Below are 15,958 nucleotides of genomic sequence, written 5' to 3' on the forward strand. Positions count from 1 at the left end.
ACATGAAAGTTTTAGATAATTTTGTTAGCTTTCCAATGGCTTTGGTTTGACGTGAATATGATTTTTAGTTTTTTAGTTATGATGAAAATACTCGAAGGAGGTCTTAGCGAAATTGTACGATGACAACATTCTCTGTTTCATGTTTTTGCGTTTTGTTCATATGTTTCTGTTTTGAATTGATCTTTGTTGTAAACATGAAAGTTGTTAATAATTGTGATATCTTTCCAGTACCCTTGGTTTGACATGAAAATATGGTATGCATGATTATTTATGTTCTTACAAAGATGCATGATGATTTGTTGATACTTGAATACGATGATATATGATGAATTAATTGTGTGCTGTCATATTGCTGTTAATATTGTCAATGTGATATTGTTATATGCGTATTAATGTGAATTATATATGATGTTTTAAGATGCTAAGATGTTAAGATGTTAAGACGTTAAGATGATATGAAGTTGTTAAGTCGTCGAGTCGTTATGAAGTCGTCAAGTTGTTAAGATGTCATAGATGTTCATGAAGTTTCTAAGACGTAAGATGTTGAGTCCATGCATACTCATTTATAGATGAGGGCTTATGCCCTGGAGCTTTTGCTCAACCCACGACGATGAGGGCTTATGCACTAGGAGCTTTTGCTCAACCGACGACGATGAGAGCTTATGCCCTAGGAGTATATTTATGCTCAACGACGATGAGGGCTTATGCCCTAGAATGGTACCACATGCATTTGCATTTCATGATGATTCGAGATGGTTTAAGACGTTAAGAGTTGCATAGTCGAGTTTAGATGCATTGTCGAGTCAAGATGTTAAGTTGTGATGTTTTAACGAAGTGACTATAGATGAATGATTATGAAGTTGTTTATGATGAATGATTATGAAGTTGTTTATAATGAATGGTTATGAAGTTGTTTATGATGATTGATTATGAAGTGGTTTATGGTGATGATGTTATGTTGATGCTATATGATTTATGATATGATGTTATATGATTTATGATATGATGTCTATGTCTATTAGATGATGATATGTGACGATGTTATGATTATTAATTGATGATATGTGACAATGTTATGTTTATTATTTGATGATATGTGATGATTGTTTGCGATTAGTATTTGATGATATGTGATGATGCTTTTATGAATATATTTATGATGATATATGATGACGTTTATGTTTGTACTTATGATGCTATAAGATGATGTCTTATGATTATATTTATGAAGATATATGATGATGTTTATGATTGTATTTTTGATGATGTATGATGAAGTTTATGACTAATGTAGGAAGATTAATGATGATAGTTAATGAAGTTTAAGATGTTAGATATAATTGTTGAATTGTATGCCTAATATTATTGTTTTGTGAAATCTCACCCCTTCTGCTTGAAAATGTTGCTCTTCGTATGGGTAACTTGCAGGTAACCAAGATTAGTTGCGGTCGTGAGTGGACTCCTCACAAGTGTGTGTGTCTTAGGTGCTCTGATACGTAACGGGATGAGATTATGTCTTTACTTTCTGTTCCTTACGTATTACTTTATGAATCTTTCAAGAATTGATGTTGAACTAAGTTTTATGAGATTTTATATTGAGGCTCTTGTGCCAAAGATTATTTAAGTTGTCAAACTATTCCGCTGAGAAGTTTTAAGTATTATATTTTTGAATGTTTTGAAGGATAAATTATTATTTATTCCATTTATGATTTTCAAGAAATGTGACATTCCGTTTTACGATGAAAAACTCTGATTTTATTTATGAAAATTTTACGTTGGGAAAACGGGGTGTTACAACACACGTGTGTCGTACAACGGCTCTACAAACACCCACCTCTATATAAAGGGGACTATTGCAGTTCCCAAGGTAGAACCTGTCTTATCTCTGAACCCTCATTCTGATCTCTTACTGACTTGATTGTCGGATTGTCTGCAGGTACACACCCCCCTCGCTTATCTCTGAACCCTCATTCTGATCTCTTACTAACTTGATTGTCGGAGTGTCTGCAAGTACACCCCCCCCCCTGTCAAGTAACGCATACCCCCATCATACAACCACTGTACAAAACAGCATCGGCAGTCACCTTCTGATCAGGTACGATCAATAACTACTATAATTTATTTAAAATTTTATCTCCCCATAAGCTAAGGTTCTAACTACGCCACTGATATCGGTAAACACTAGGGAACAAATCAATTGGTTTATTATGCTCCAGACTATTTTAAAAACATTAATTTTTTTTAGTTCAGTATATGGCCCAAGGACCGACAAATCTGAGGGGTCTAATTCCATTTTCTATTTGCAGTGGCCCCGTATGAACTAGCCCACCAAAATTGACGTCGGAAGAAATCAAACTTATGACCTTGAGAGGAGAACACTCCAAAGCCACAATGCTTGAGAGGAGAAATAAAATCTATTGGTTCTGATTCATACTTATTCAATCTCATTGATTTATATGTTGATATCTGAGGAAGAAAATTTTCATATACCGATATAAAAAAGTATCTATGATTTTTTTGAAAAACGATGACACCAAAATCATTGGTTCACCGATTTTATTCAGTTCAGGATACTCCATCAAAACTCAACTTATTCAGTTCCCTTCAGCTCAAGTTGGTCTCCCTGATGGTGTTGAAAACATGAAAGATGGAACTTCAATAGAAATTATTTGTAAAATCGGCCTTGGAATTGGGCACCACAACTTCTGATATTGGATCACCCTGTAACAGGAGGGATTGTGACTCACTGTGGTTGGAACTCAACTCTCAAAAGCTTGAATTCTGGTTTGCCAATGATCGCATGGCCAAGGTTTGGCGATCAATTTTACAATGAAAATTTGCTCGTTGATGTTTTCAAGATAGGCGTTTCAGTAGGAGCAAAAGAAAACAAGTTACGGACTAGCACTGAAAGTGAAGACGTAGTGGTGAAAAGGGAAGAGATAGCAATGGCTATAAAGGAAGGTGGACATTCTTACAACGACTTGATTGAGGACTTGATTCAGTTAGGGGAAGAAGTTCAAAGCACTTGGTGAGAAAGTAGATTAGACAAGTCAAATGAAGGAGTAATGTTTGATGCTTCAGGAGGTGTATATGATGAAGGCTTTTAATAAGATGAGAGAACATCCAATTTTTTTCCTTGCTTTTGTTTGCTTTTATCTGGAGTCCAATAAAGAACATCCAATCATTCTTGTGCATTGCAATGATGATAAAGGACGTTAGTTTTTAATTTTACTAAGTAATATTCATATTAAGCTGCCTCTGGCTTTAAATGGGGCCCCCGCAAGTGAGCGGTGGAATTGGTCCCCTCAGATTAGTCGGTTCTTGGATCGGCTACCGAGTTTTAAAAAAAATAATAAAAATTCATATTAAGCTAAGAAAATAATGTCATGATGAATTAAATTTCCTTTCCTACTATGGTTTGCCTTGTAATACTTCATTCTCGTATTGGTTCATCGCTAAAAATATTTTAGTGTTCCATCAACTCAACAAATGTCGTTATTCGTTATTTCTTCTAATGCAACAATGCTTGTAAAATGATGAATCGTAAATCTTCCCTGGCTGCCATTGGTCCAATAGTTCACTATGAAACACCGATATAAACATAAATAACGGACATGACACTGATAAATCGACATCAATAATATATTAAGAATATCCTTTGGCCTTTACCATATCTATAGCCCATATACATTTCTACCTTAATTAGTAGTAGTAAAAATGAACGAAGGTATTCCAAAGTGATCCAGTGCTATATAAGCTACAAAAGCATCAGAGTTTGCATTGTTCCAATTTTCACATAGCACACTTGTATAGTTGTATCAAAAGCTCGATCATCACACACTTTTTGGTCATAATGCAATTGCAATCTTACTAACAAATTGTAACAGGGAAGTAATACATTTTGTGCAACAACCACATTTTAAGGTTTACACCCTCCGGTCACTATTATAAGCAAAACTTTGCATTTTAGATTCATTCAATTAATGATGCATATGGTATTTATTATAGACCACATACATCATTTAATGAATGAATCTGAAATGTTGATTTTTGCTTATAATAGTGACCGGAGGGTGTATAATCCCAAATTTTATCGCAAATTCAATAGCTTCATCTTCATCTATGTTTGATTCATCATTGAAAAGAAGACAAAAGTCATTGTGGTGCTGATTCTATGTTGGTTACTGCTTGGACCGATGAGAACCCACGTAGGAGACTGCATGGTAGTACGAGCACTGTTAAGAGGAAAGATGCATTGAAAAAGGGAGAAATATGTTAAATAATAAAGTATTGAGCTATGTTATGGAGCCTATTAGTTTAGAGTCCATTAGGTTTTATATATATTCTCTAATATCCTTTTGTAATTTAAGCTATTGTTATTCTAATGAAACCGTAGCCGTCTTTGTTGTTTTCTCTCTTTCTATTTTGTATTTGTATTGTTAACATGGCATCAAGAGCATGGTTCGATCCTCCTTGAATTATTTATAGCTTCCGCTATTGATTTCCCAAAGTTTGGGAATTTGTTTGTTTTGTTCTTCGTCGAATATTGGTGTTTTGATGAGATTACGTAATATTCTCGCTGCAATTTTGGATTTAGTACGAGGTCGTATTTGTAACTAGTGGCATATTGATGGATCTCAATTGTAAGGGTACGTGGCTTATTCAAGATTTTGAAGCACCGTAAGTGGCTTATTTAAAAGAATTGGCATGATTAACACTTTTGTATTGGTTAGTCAACACTCATCTTGTCTTGTTGGTTAATTTTTGGTTTCCTTTGGTATACTGATTAAGTGTGGCAGTTTGGTTCATTTTGTTCGTTTGGTTTAGTATGATTTTCTTCCTTTAGTCTGTTTGATTTTGTTTAGTTTGGTTCAACTTGTCTTGGTTCGTTTGTCACGGTTCGTTTTGGTTCTTTAATTTGTCTTGGTTTAGTTTCGTTCGATTTAGTTTGATTTGGTTTCGTTTGATTCAATCTGTTTGGTTGTTAGGTGAGTAAGATAATACTCACGTTTGTTTGGTGAGTCAAGTGCTCAAACTTTAGTTTTTTGGTGAGTTGGAGTGCTCACGTTTTGGTTGTGTTAAGTACTCACAATTTGGTTTCTTCCTCCCTTTTGATTCTTCTGATTGATTGGATTGTTTCTCCTCCTTTGGTTTCTTTTGTTTGGTGAGTCGTGTGCTCATAATTTGGTTGTTTGATTGGTCTCTTCTCCCTAATTGGTTCTTCCCTTTTGGTGAGTCGAATGCTCACAATTTGGTAGTTTGGTGAGTTAAGTTCTCACAACTTGGTTTCTTCTCCCTCCTTTGATTCTTCTTATTGGTTGCTTCTCCCTCCTTTGATTCTTATGTTTGGTTTCTCCTCGCTCCTTTGATTCTTCTATTTGGTTGCTCCTCTCTCTATTTGGTTCTTCTGATTGGTTTCTTCCCCTTTTTGGTTCTTCTGATTAATTTCTTTTAATTGGTTGTCTCTCTAAGTGTTGGTTTCTTCTGTCTTCGTTGCTTCTCCCTGCTGATTCTTCTATTTGGTTATGGATGGTTTCTCTCTTTGGTTAGTTAATGGTGATGGTTCTTGCTGCACTCCTCTACGATAATAACTCACTTTGGTTGTTGCTCTCCATTGGTAATGCCATCAATTAATTTGGTTTATTTTTCTGGGTTAATTTGTAACAAGCTTAAAGCTTAATAAGCTTCAGCTTGAGGGGTAGTGTTAGAACTTTATATTATTTAGTATGTTTTTTCATATTTTGTTTGACAAACTCACAATGCTTCTTTGTGATGCATCATGAGTTTGAGGGTAGGTGTTAAATAATAAAGTATTGAGCTATGTTATTGAGCTATGTCCATTAGGTTTTATATATATATATATATATATATTCTCTAGTATCCTTTTGTAATTTAAGCTATTGTTATTCTAATGAAACTCTAGCCGTCTTTGTTGTTTTCTCTCTTTCTCTATTTTGTATTTGTATTATTAACAAAATACAGTTAAGTGTTCTGTCAAGGGGCTGAAACTCTTATACCAACTAAAAGGGAAAAGAACACAAAAAATGGAGGTTTGGATTATTTGTACTTAAAAAAATTCTTTAGTTAACTCCAACTTCACATTCTTTTAAGAAAATCATGATATGTTTATATTAGTTCACCATAAATATGATTGCTAGTTCAGTTTAAGGATGAGTAGATTTACCGAATTCGACCAAAATCCGATAAACTCGATGAAAAATAAAAGGTAAGGGAGGCTGCGAGTCGGCCAACGGGTTTCTAAAACTAGAAAATTCAGTTTGACACATTGATGACGTGTCATCTTACGTATTCTTAGTGTATTAATTTTTCAATCATTTTTATTCAGTTTTGATCAAAGTTAGAGGAGATTTAGAACAATATGGTTTTCAGGACATTTTGTAATGTTTTCATTTAGAGTAATGTAATTATATTTTTCCTGAAATCAAGCAATTCTATGGTGTTTTTGATGTAATTCAAGGCAAAATCATGCAAATCGACAAAGCAAAACATTTTGTGAAGATTTGGGAAGACAATGAATGAAGATTCAAGAGACCTCTGAAGACATTACAAGATGGAGAAATTCTAATCCAAGTCCCAAGACAAGTTATATGGAAGAAAACATCCAAAAGACAAAGAAACATGTGATTACACGCGAAAAATAGTGCCGGTGCACACACGGGTGTGATCCAGGCGCTCCCGAGTGCGCAAAAATACACTCATGCACCCCCGGGGGTGACCCGCGCGAGCCCGGGTGTTGTATTTTGGGAATTAACTGTTGTTTGCTACTTTTTGGTGGAAAAACCCAATTTTTAGCCTCAAACCCAGGTGGAAACTTAGTCTATAAATACAACTTCTCTCATTCATAATTTTTCATTCAGAACAAAGCAGTTCAAGAGAAAGGCAAACACTATGAGTTTAAAGGGGGGAGTCTCTCTCCTCACTTTAAGACTCTAGGGCATGTTTTATTTCTTTTATAATTTGTCTAGTTACCATGAGTAACTAAACCCTATTAGGGTAGGGTTATAAGATGAACCTCTGTTTTATTTTGTTGGATCTATTTAATTTAACACTTTTTATTCAGTTATTTTATGAATCTGTTTAATTTTATAATGAAAATTCTTAATAATTTCACCCGTAGTGAGGCAACTCTGAGATGACGGTAATTAGGGAAGTGACATACCTAATGTTTGGTGAAAACCTACCCGAATCAAGAAGTAACTAAGAAAATGGTGTTAACCACCCAAATTAAGGAAAGTGTAATAACAACATTAAATGAACCTAGAAAATAACATAATAATTTTACTCTTCTTTCATCCTTGGTAAGGTAGACGAGATATGGTTGCCCGTTTGTAGAACTACCGAGAGGGAGAGTATGATGCTATACTTCTAAGATTCATAGATGAGTGAACTTTTAGGACCATTGAGAATTTAAGAACTTTTATTTAAATATATACTTCAATTACCTCTGAGAGAGTAACAACCACACGTAAATCTACGTACGAAGGTGCACCCCCATATGATTGACGGCCCTAAGCATTGACGTGCATAGAAACTCCTGTGTAATGGTTTCAACTCGATAGTTGGAAGGGAACAAAATCCCACAAACTCATGACTTAAATGGGAAACATTTAATCAATCCTTGAATAACTTGACTATTACATAATTCCAACAAATAAATAAAGGGCATTCAAAGAATTCTAACTGCCGCTAACATTCTGTAATAAAAAATAGGTTACTTTTAGACTCTCACTCTGAGCAAACCAATCAAATTGCCAAACTCCCCCCTTTTATTTTTATTTTATTGTTCATTTATTTATTTATTTATTTATTTATTTATTTTTGTTTTAAATAAGTAACGTGAATTGCCTAGTTGAAATGACAATCCATGTGAATACGATACTCTACTTACACTTTATTACTTGGTAAACGATTTGGTGCACTTGTCTAAATCCGACCATCGCACACTTAATGATGGTTGGAATTGGATTTGTAAAACAACAACCATCGGAGACCACATCCGACCAACTTATAGGTGTTGCTAACTGGTGATATAAAATATTCATGACACACATGAAAGTTTCACGTGCTTGTGTGTTTCTTATATCTAACTTTACGAGTATCCACAAAGGAGATATCAATTTTTGGGTACTTAAATGGGTCTTACGTGTGAACATCACTCGTTTATCATTTTTTAATAATAGTAACTAGTAAGTGAAGGGAAATCATGACCAAAAAAGGCAGCGAAAATATAAAATTTTGACTTCCTTTCTATGGATCATTAAGAATTTGACATAAATTAGTGAAAATATTGTTACCTTTTGAAGTGGAGAAACAATTTCTTGATCACAGCAAAGCAATGTAGTAGTTCCTCTACGTGTTCACACGAACATATCTCCTTTGTTTCCCGGTGCTAGCCTAGCGATCTGAGGTTCAGAGAGAACTAGGGTTTGTAGTTTGCATTTTATGGTTTTATAAAATGGTACACCAATTCTGTACAAGTTAGTTCTATTTATAGACTCACTTGGACACACCGTAGCCTATATGGTGTATTAATTTCGTATTAATTTCCACTTAAAACGCATTGTACATTACAATGTACTATGTTCTATAATTTAATTAATTAATCTTATTTATTAACTTAATTACAAATAAGTTCTCACTATTAATTTATAAATAAGTCTCCCTCATTTATTTATTTATTTTCTCTCATCTATGTGTCATATGTGTGTTACCCTGTAGGTTACTGTCACGTTGGTAATAATATTATAACATATTATAAACAACAATAAATATCTAGCAATATGTCATTGTCACCCAATGGATGAGATTGTCATATGATCTGACGAAACTTTATCTGTGATAACAATCATATGTATAATTACCTATTTGCCCTTATAATATTGAACACAAAACATAGATTGTGTCATCCTTGACTTAATTCGGCATGGTCATACAATTTTAGAATCATATATTTCATCAAGAGGTTCAATGATATTTCTTTTGTTATGCAAGAGGGATGAATCTCATCTAGGAGTATTGCTAGATATTCTAAACACATTATAATCAAGAGGCCCTAAATACATGACGATGGTCATGATGGTGTGCATTTTAACATCATCATATGTACTTTTTGACAGATTAAAGTTAAAAAATAGTTTATTTTCGTGTAAGAGAAAACAGTCTATCCACCAATGTTAAAGTAATGATATATTTTTCTTTTGTTGCTAAAAAGCAATATTTAATTTGAAACAAGCCACCTCTTTTTTTCCCGATGTCTATTATGAAAGGCTAGAAGAAAAATAATAAAAGATTCGTAAAAAAATAATGAATTCGAATTACAAATATTTTTATGTGAGATCTATTCCATGGGCTAAAGGGGCAACAATCTTTTGAAGGAAAAGGGACAAAAATATTCATCAATATACTTTAGATATTTAATAATCCATCTATTTTTTGTGCAAATAATTATTCGAAATTTACTGAAGAATTTCTTGAAAAACCATAATTATTATAAATTATATAATTAAGGTAAACACACAGATTAAAAACCAATTTTATATTTTTTAAATACAAAGGTGAAAAAAATGGCAGAAATCCTCAAGTTTGTCTATATTGCAATCCTTTTTGTTTCTCTAAGTTTTGGTGTAGTCAGCGGTAAAAGTAAGCTCATTCTCTTCTTTTTTGTTTTGTTTATCTTCTACACAATTTTCCACCCATTTTTTATTAACATTTATTTATTATTATTTTACATTACAGAAAAATGTGCTTCGGAGTCCGATTGTTATACGATGTTTCCAGTTCCCCATTTTATAGTTATGACGTGCATTGAAAAGAAATGTCATATTACTGGGATTTATTACTAATTAAGGTAAACAAAATATTGATCTATTACCCCTAAGCCTTTGATTTTCTTTGTTCATCATAATTGTATTACTTTTATAACCTCTTTCACACTTTCATATATTTCTCCTAACTTATTATTTCTTCGATAGCCTTGAAAGCATTTTACATTTTTTTTAATGGTATATTTATGTAAATGGGGATGCATTGATATTTAATCCATTAATAATCCAACTGTTGATTATTGTTGACGATGAAAGACAAACTTTTATATAAATCCCAAATTTGTAGCTGTGCAATCTTACAATTTACATTTTTTGGTCCAATAGTATAGCGGTTAGAAATTAACTTTTTTAAGGTGAATATGTGACGAATTTGAGATTCGAACCCCGGGATAACATTTACTTATGTTTTTAAAATGCATATTATATGGTCATTTAAAATTATATAATTATGTATCAAATAGTTTAAATATATGTATATATAAAAAAGAAAGGAGTACATGGGCTACTCAAACAAATTCAAGACAATATAACGACATTTAAAGAAGAATCATGTAAAATATATTATAAATTTGTTGTTGTCTTCATTTACTTGTGAAATGGTGTAGAAATGCTTAAATATGACATGCGTGTTTGGTATATAGTCTAATAAAATTAAAATTTAGTTGTAGAACTCAACAGAGGAGAATAAATGATTGAGTTTTACATTTTAGGGTGTTATTATGAAGATGTCTTCGTACAACTAAGAGTGAAAATAGGCCAAGTTGACGTATAGGGGTCCACGGTCTAGTTTGTTTAGGCTTGATTTGGCATGTTTATTAAAAAAGTTAGGCTTAGATTTTTTAAAAAGCATATTTAAGTAAATAGTCAGGCATAGGCTGTAAAAAAAAATCCTAAGAAGCCTGATAGGACAGCCCGTTTATGCATATCTCTTATACTTATTTTTTAATTTATATTAAAATATAATTTATATTAAACATAAAAATCAAGGAACAACTCAAACAATGAACTCCCTTTAAAAAATAAAAAATGAAACTCAATTGGTGGACAATTTAAATAGGCTTTAAGGTCTTACAATGAAATAAGTCTTTAAATCCTTATAATGATGGACATGCCTTACATTGAAATAGACTTTTAATAGGCTTAAATGTCCGTTTAGCCTATTTAGAAGTCGGTAAAATGGAAAATTTAATGGCCTTAACGTAAAATACGCATGAAAATAGGTTTTCAGGCCAAACCAAATATGAATAAGTAATTTGAATTGCTTAGTCGAAAATATCAACAATCCCCGACAACGGTGTCAAAAACTTGACGCTCATATTAGGCAACTGTACCAAATCGTTTCCACATGGATTGCCGTTTCATCTAAATAGCTCGCGTTACTTATTTTAAGTTGACGATATAAAATAAAAGAGATAAGGGATAGAGATATTTTTATATGTTTGCAACAGAGCAAGTTACCTATTTTTGGTTGCAAAAAAGTAACAACGGTTAGGACTCTTTGAATCCCCCTATTTATTTTGCTGAATATTATATAATAGTCATGTCGTGTTTAGTTATGTTAAGTAGAGTATAAAAGTGATGAGACAGTTGGGACGTTCTATCGCAGTCGGTTGTCATGCTGCACCTGCTGATCGCATGGTGATCCTTACGTGCGGGGTCTCTACTATCTCAGTTGATCTAGGTCTATTTCTCCGATGGCTAGCTGCACCTGCTAATCGTACGACGATCATTACGTGCGGGGTCTTGCTAATTCAAAGTTAATTGAAACATAGACTTAAATTGACGTTCCAAAATTTCCAAAGGCAATGAAGGCCAATGTTCCTATAGGTCGGCCCATCTATGAATCTTAGAAATTCAGCATACTCTCCTTCCCTCCTAAGTAGTTCTACAAACGGGTAGCTCAATCAGCGTCTACCTTACCTAGAGGTCGAGGATAATGGTCTTACTAAGTTTATTCCCCTTGGTGCTTCTTTCCCTAATTAATAAACTAGGTACATACTATGTCCAACATATTTTACTCAATATTAGTAATGTCACCTCTTAAGTACTTACTACTAGGGTTAACTCGCTTTTGATATCTTTCGTCTACTTTACTAATCATTTACTTCCTAGATAGGTAGTTATTAGTATAAGGATATAAATATCAAAATATAAGTATCCAGATAGTAATAACAATATTAAGCCTTGTCACAACCTAAGTACCTAATCTAGGGTTGCACTTCGCCAAAATAAATTAATCTTAATAAAACTTAATAGCGAACAGAAAATAAAGTAAAATAAAACGACATTAAATTAAATAAATATCCAACAAAAATAAACAGAGGTTCATCTTAGAACCCTAACCTATAAATATCTAGTTACACATGATAACTAAGACAAAAATACTAAAAGATAAAAGCATACCCTAGAAAAGATATGAGAAGATAGAACCCCTCCTTGTCTTCCTAGAATCACGTTCCTCTTGAACTGCTCCAGTTCTGAACGAGAAATTGTGAATGTGGAAGGCGGTATTTATATGGAAAGTTTCCACCTAACTTGGGCTAAAATCAGGGGCTTTCAGGGGCGCAAAACTAACAAAAAGTGACTTTTTTTCGTAAGTCACCACGCGCCAGGCACCTGGGCCATGCGCTAGGCGCATGTGCCTTGCAGCGTCAGGCACCTGGCGCCTCTCTGTATGTGCTTTGGGCGCTTCTGACCTTCTTTTGGGCGCCTAGCGCCCCATTTCGGATGTATTGTTTTGCCTGATTTGCTTGATTTCTTCGTGAATTACATCAAGAACCCCCTAAAATTGCTATGTTTTGGGAAAAATAGAATTACAGACTCAAATATAGAAAACATTACAAATGTCTCAAAATCATAGACAATTGATCTAATACTCGTCTATTTTGCTGGTAAAACCTACTAAAATAGACTGAAAAATATGCTTAGAATAACGCAACATGACATGTCATCATTCGTGAGGTAATTGCGTAATTATGACGATGGTGATGAAGTGTGAATGATATGTATTCGACTTGGTGATAAAGTCACCTTGTGATGATGATTTGAGAGTTGTTGTATCAATTTAATTGATTGAATGAGATTACATGTGATTATAGTATTGTTAGGAAATGAATATGTGTATTTATATGATGTGTGACCCTAATATACTATGCATGAGTTCATATATTCTTTATGTTAAACATATATCTTACCCTTCAATGACTTTTTGGTCACCTACATCCTTGTGGTGTAGACGTGCAGGTTGATGACGCTTAGTCGGTGTGAGTTTCCAACGACGGCTTGGCACCTACTAGCCTTTTTATGATTTGATTTCGGAGTCGTGTCTAGTAGGCTTTGATTAGGATGTTGGGGATTTCATTTATGTTTCAGATTTATGTTTGAGGAACCTTTGTGTTCACACTGATGATGTATCTAATTTGATATGATGACTTTATTTTGTTTTGAGATGTTATTTCCATCACAGCTGTTTATTTACATGACGATGCATGTTTTGGATTAATGAAGTAGTAACATCTTAAAGATATATGAATAATTGTTGCATTTATAATTTAATAATGTATGTGGGGTTTGTTATACCCTAATTTTGGACCTAAAAATACTAGTCAACTTTTCTTTTCTTACATTATAAGCTATTTGAACTGTCTCTGATCAATTGCATCTCCCTCTGCATTTTATTTCAATGTTATTTGCAAAATTCACATGCAAGGGTATTTTAGTCATTTCCTGTGTCAAATTCCCCTCAGTCTTTCAAAATTTTGTTTGAGTCCTTTCAAATAGTGTGAGTAAGTCTTTGTTTCATTCTATGTCAGAATCCATTTCAAAAGTTGCATTTGAAGTCATTTTAGGTCAGTTTTGCCCCTAGGGGCATTTTAGTCTTTTCAAGTGTCAAAACTCTGTTCAAATCCTAAAATTTGTCTCTGAGTCTTCTTATCTTGCTTGTATGAGTCTTTGCTTCAAATTCTGTTAAAAAATCCATTTTTCAAATGCATCTGAGTCATTTTTAGTCGTTTTCAGCCCCAGGGGCATTTTGGTCATTTCACACGAAATTTCGGCAGAGAGGTACTTTAAAGTACCTCATTTAGGCCATTGGTTCGTTTTAGTCCGTTTTGTCAAATTTTAGACGTTTCACTTTACGTTTAGTCAAAATACCATTTTTTATTCCAATTTTATTTTTAGTATTTTTTTAAGTCCTAAAGTTCCTAAAAATTGCACTTTGGTCCTTCATGTGATTTCATCTTATTTTAAGTTTTTTAGGTCAAACTTCGTTCAAGTTTTTGGTCAATTGCACTTTAGTCCCAAAGTCCCAAATATTGCAAGATAGTCCTTTTTGTCCAGGTTTTTTTCTTTTTAAGTTTTTTTATTTTACAGGTCAGTCCTCCAATTTTCGCAAATTGCAGATTAGTCCCTCAAACAACAAGTCCAGAATCCAGTCCAAGTCAGTCCAATACCACGTGTCAGCCACTCATAGGGTCAAAGGCCACATGGCTCCCTATAAAAGGAGCATTCACTGCAATGTGTCAGAATCACCATTCACAATTTGCCAACACATCAAACACACAGAAACAGATTTTCTCTTTCTCTCTCTATTCAGTTACGATCAAAAGCCAGAAATAACAAAGAACACAAAGAACATTGATGAACCCTAGCTTCACCAGAATGAAGAATTGAGGTGAATTCAATGAAGTTCTCAGAGATTCATCACTGAATCCTCATCATCGAACTTGAAACACTGCAATTCCAGTGTGAATCCGCCACCAAAGCAGCAAATCCACACGATCACAGTGGAGAAAGACGAAGAAATCAAAGATTGAGTTCGATCAGTGAAGAAGAAGAGGTGAAGAACTGATTTATTTTCAGTTTCTGCGCAAGAACTTACCAGAAGCATCAAGAACATCCAAGATTCAAAGTTTTCTGAAGAAGTTCGTCCGAATCTCCAAATCAACTCAGGTAAGTACGCAAATCCTTCTCGTTTAGTTTGTCATCATCATCGAAGGATTAAAAGTGAATTTGAACGGTGAATCGAAGTGAAAACTTCGAAAAGATTCGAAAAAGTGAAAACGAAACCCTAATTTCAAAAATCACGAAAGTTCACCGTTTGTTCTTCGATTTAAAGCATGAATTCATCATCAGCATGTAAAATAAGCCAGGATAGGGTTTAGTTTCAAAGAAATCAGAAGAAATTTTCAAAACCCTAAGTCGTAAGTTCAAGTGTAGATCTGTTCGAATCCATGCTTAATTTTGAAAAATCAGTATCAGAATCGTAGAGAGAGAGTCAAGACGAACACAACGGTGTAAAGTTTTTAGAAAAGGTGCTCAGGTGCGGCGGCGCCACCGGCGAGCCACCGCACCTCCTCCGTTGTGTCCGTCGGAGAAGACGACAGAGAGGAAGAGAGAAGTGAGAGCTTCTCTCACTAGAACAACATAGAGAGAGAAAGATAGTTGCAGAATGAATTGGACCGGTCGTCCAGCCTTTATAAAGGCTGCTGAACCGGACCGGTTCAATTCTGGTTCGCTCTAAGTTCCCTTTCCACCATCAGATCTAGGTTTAGTTGGACCTGGATCAATCCAACGCTTCTGATGCGTTTGGATGATCCAGGGTCCATATCCTTTTGGGCCTAGGTTTGGACTTCTGCGCAGAATGTTTCCCCTCCATGTTTCCTGCTATTTTGCACGTTATTCTTGCTTTTCACACCTCTTTTGACTCAAAAAAATCTTTTCATAGAAACATCTAAAATTCTTGTGTGTTTTCAAGGCGTTTTTGGTATTTTTGTGAGTGTTTTACATCTTAAAATTGGTAAAAAAAATGTGTATACTTGTCGCTTGTGTTTTGTTTACTTTTCTTGTGATTTGTTTGCTATAGTTTCGTATGATACTTTGTTAAATTGATATGGATGTTGGTTTGCAAATTGGTGAACATGTTAGCTTCTGAATGGTCTTTTCTTTACTGATTAGAGAATGCAATTTGATTGATTTCTTGGGATGCAAGTTATGTGTATGCTTTAATATGTGAATAAATGGTAAAATAGGCTTATGATGATTCATAATCTTTAAGAGCTTGATATGGCTTTGTAGTTCTCATGTTGTGGCTGAAATACACCTTTTGAAAAGCT

At 34.0% G+C, this 15,958-nt stretch overlaps 2 long non-coding RNA genes across 2 annotated transcripts; one reads left to right on the plus strand and one right to left on the minus strand.

Annotated features, from left to right (window-relative positions):
- Positions 1 to 3,596: 3,596 nt before the first annotated feature.
- On the minus strand, positions 3,597 to 8,525 carry LOC146908202 (uncharacterized). The gene is made up of 2 exons (XR_015017911.1): positions 8,316 to 8,525; positions 3,597 to 4,235 (listed from the first exon to the last, which is right to left on the minus strand). It is a non-coding gene; the product is annotated as an uncharacterized LOC146908202 (long non-coding RNA).
- Positions 8,526 to 9,374: 849 nt separating this feature from the next.
- LOC146908203 (uncharacterized) lies at positions 9,375 to 13,371 on the plus strand. The gene is made up of 3 exons (XR_015019228.1): positions 9,375 to 9,660; positions 9,757 to 9,868; positions 13,081 to 13,371. It is a non-coding gene; the product is annotated as an uncharacterized LOC146908203 (long non-coding RNA).
- The last annotated feature ends 2,587 nt before the right edge of the window (positions 13,372 to 15,958 follow it).

Source organism: Medicago sativa, chromosome 7 (genome assembly GCF_051527215.1).
Source record: "Medicago sativa cultivar Bolivia chromosome 7, Bolivia_mono, whole genome shotgun sequence".
NCBI classification, from domain to species: domain Eukaryota; kingdom Viridiplantae; phylum Streptophyta; class Magnoliopsida; order Fabales; family Fabaceae; genus Medicago; species Medicago sativa.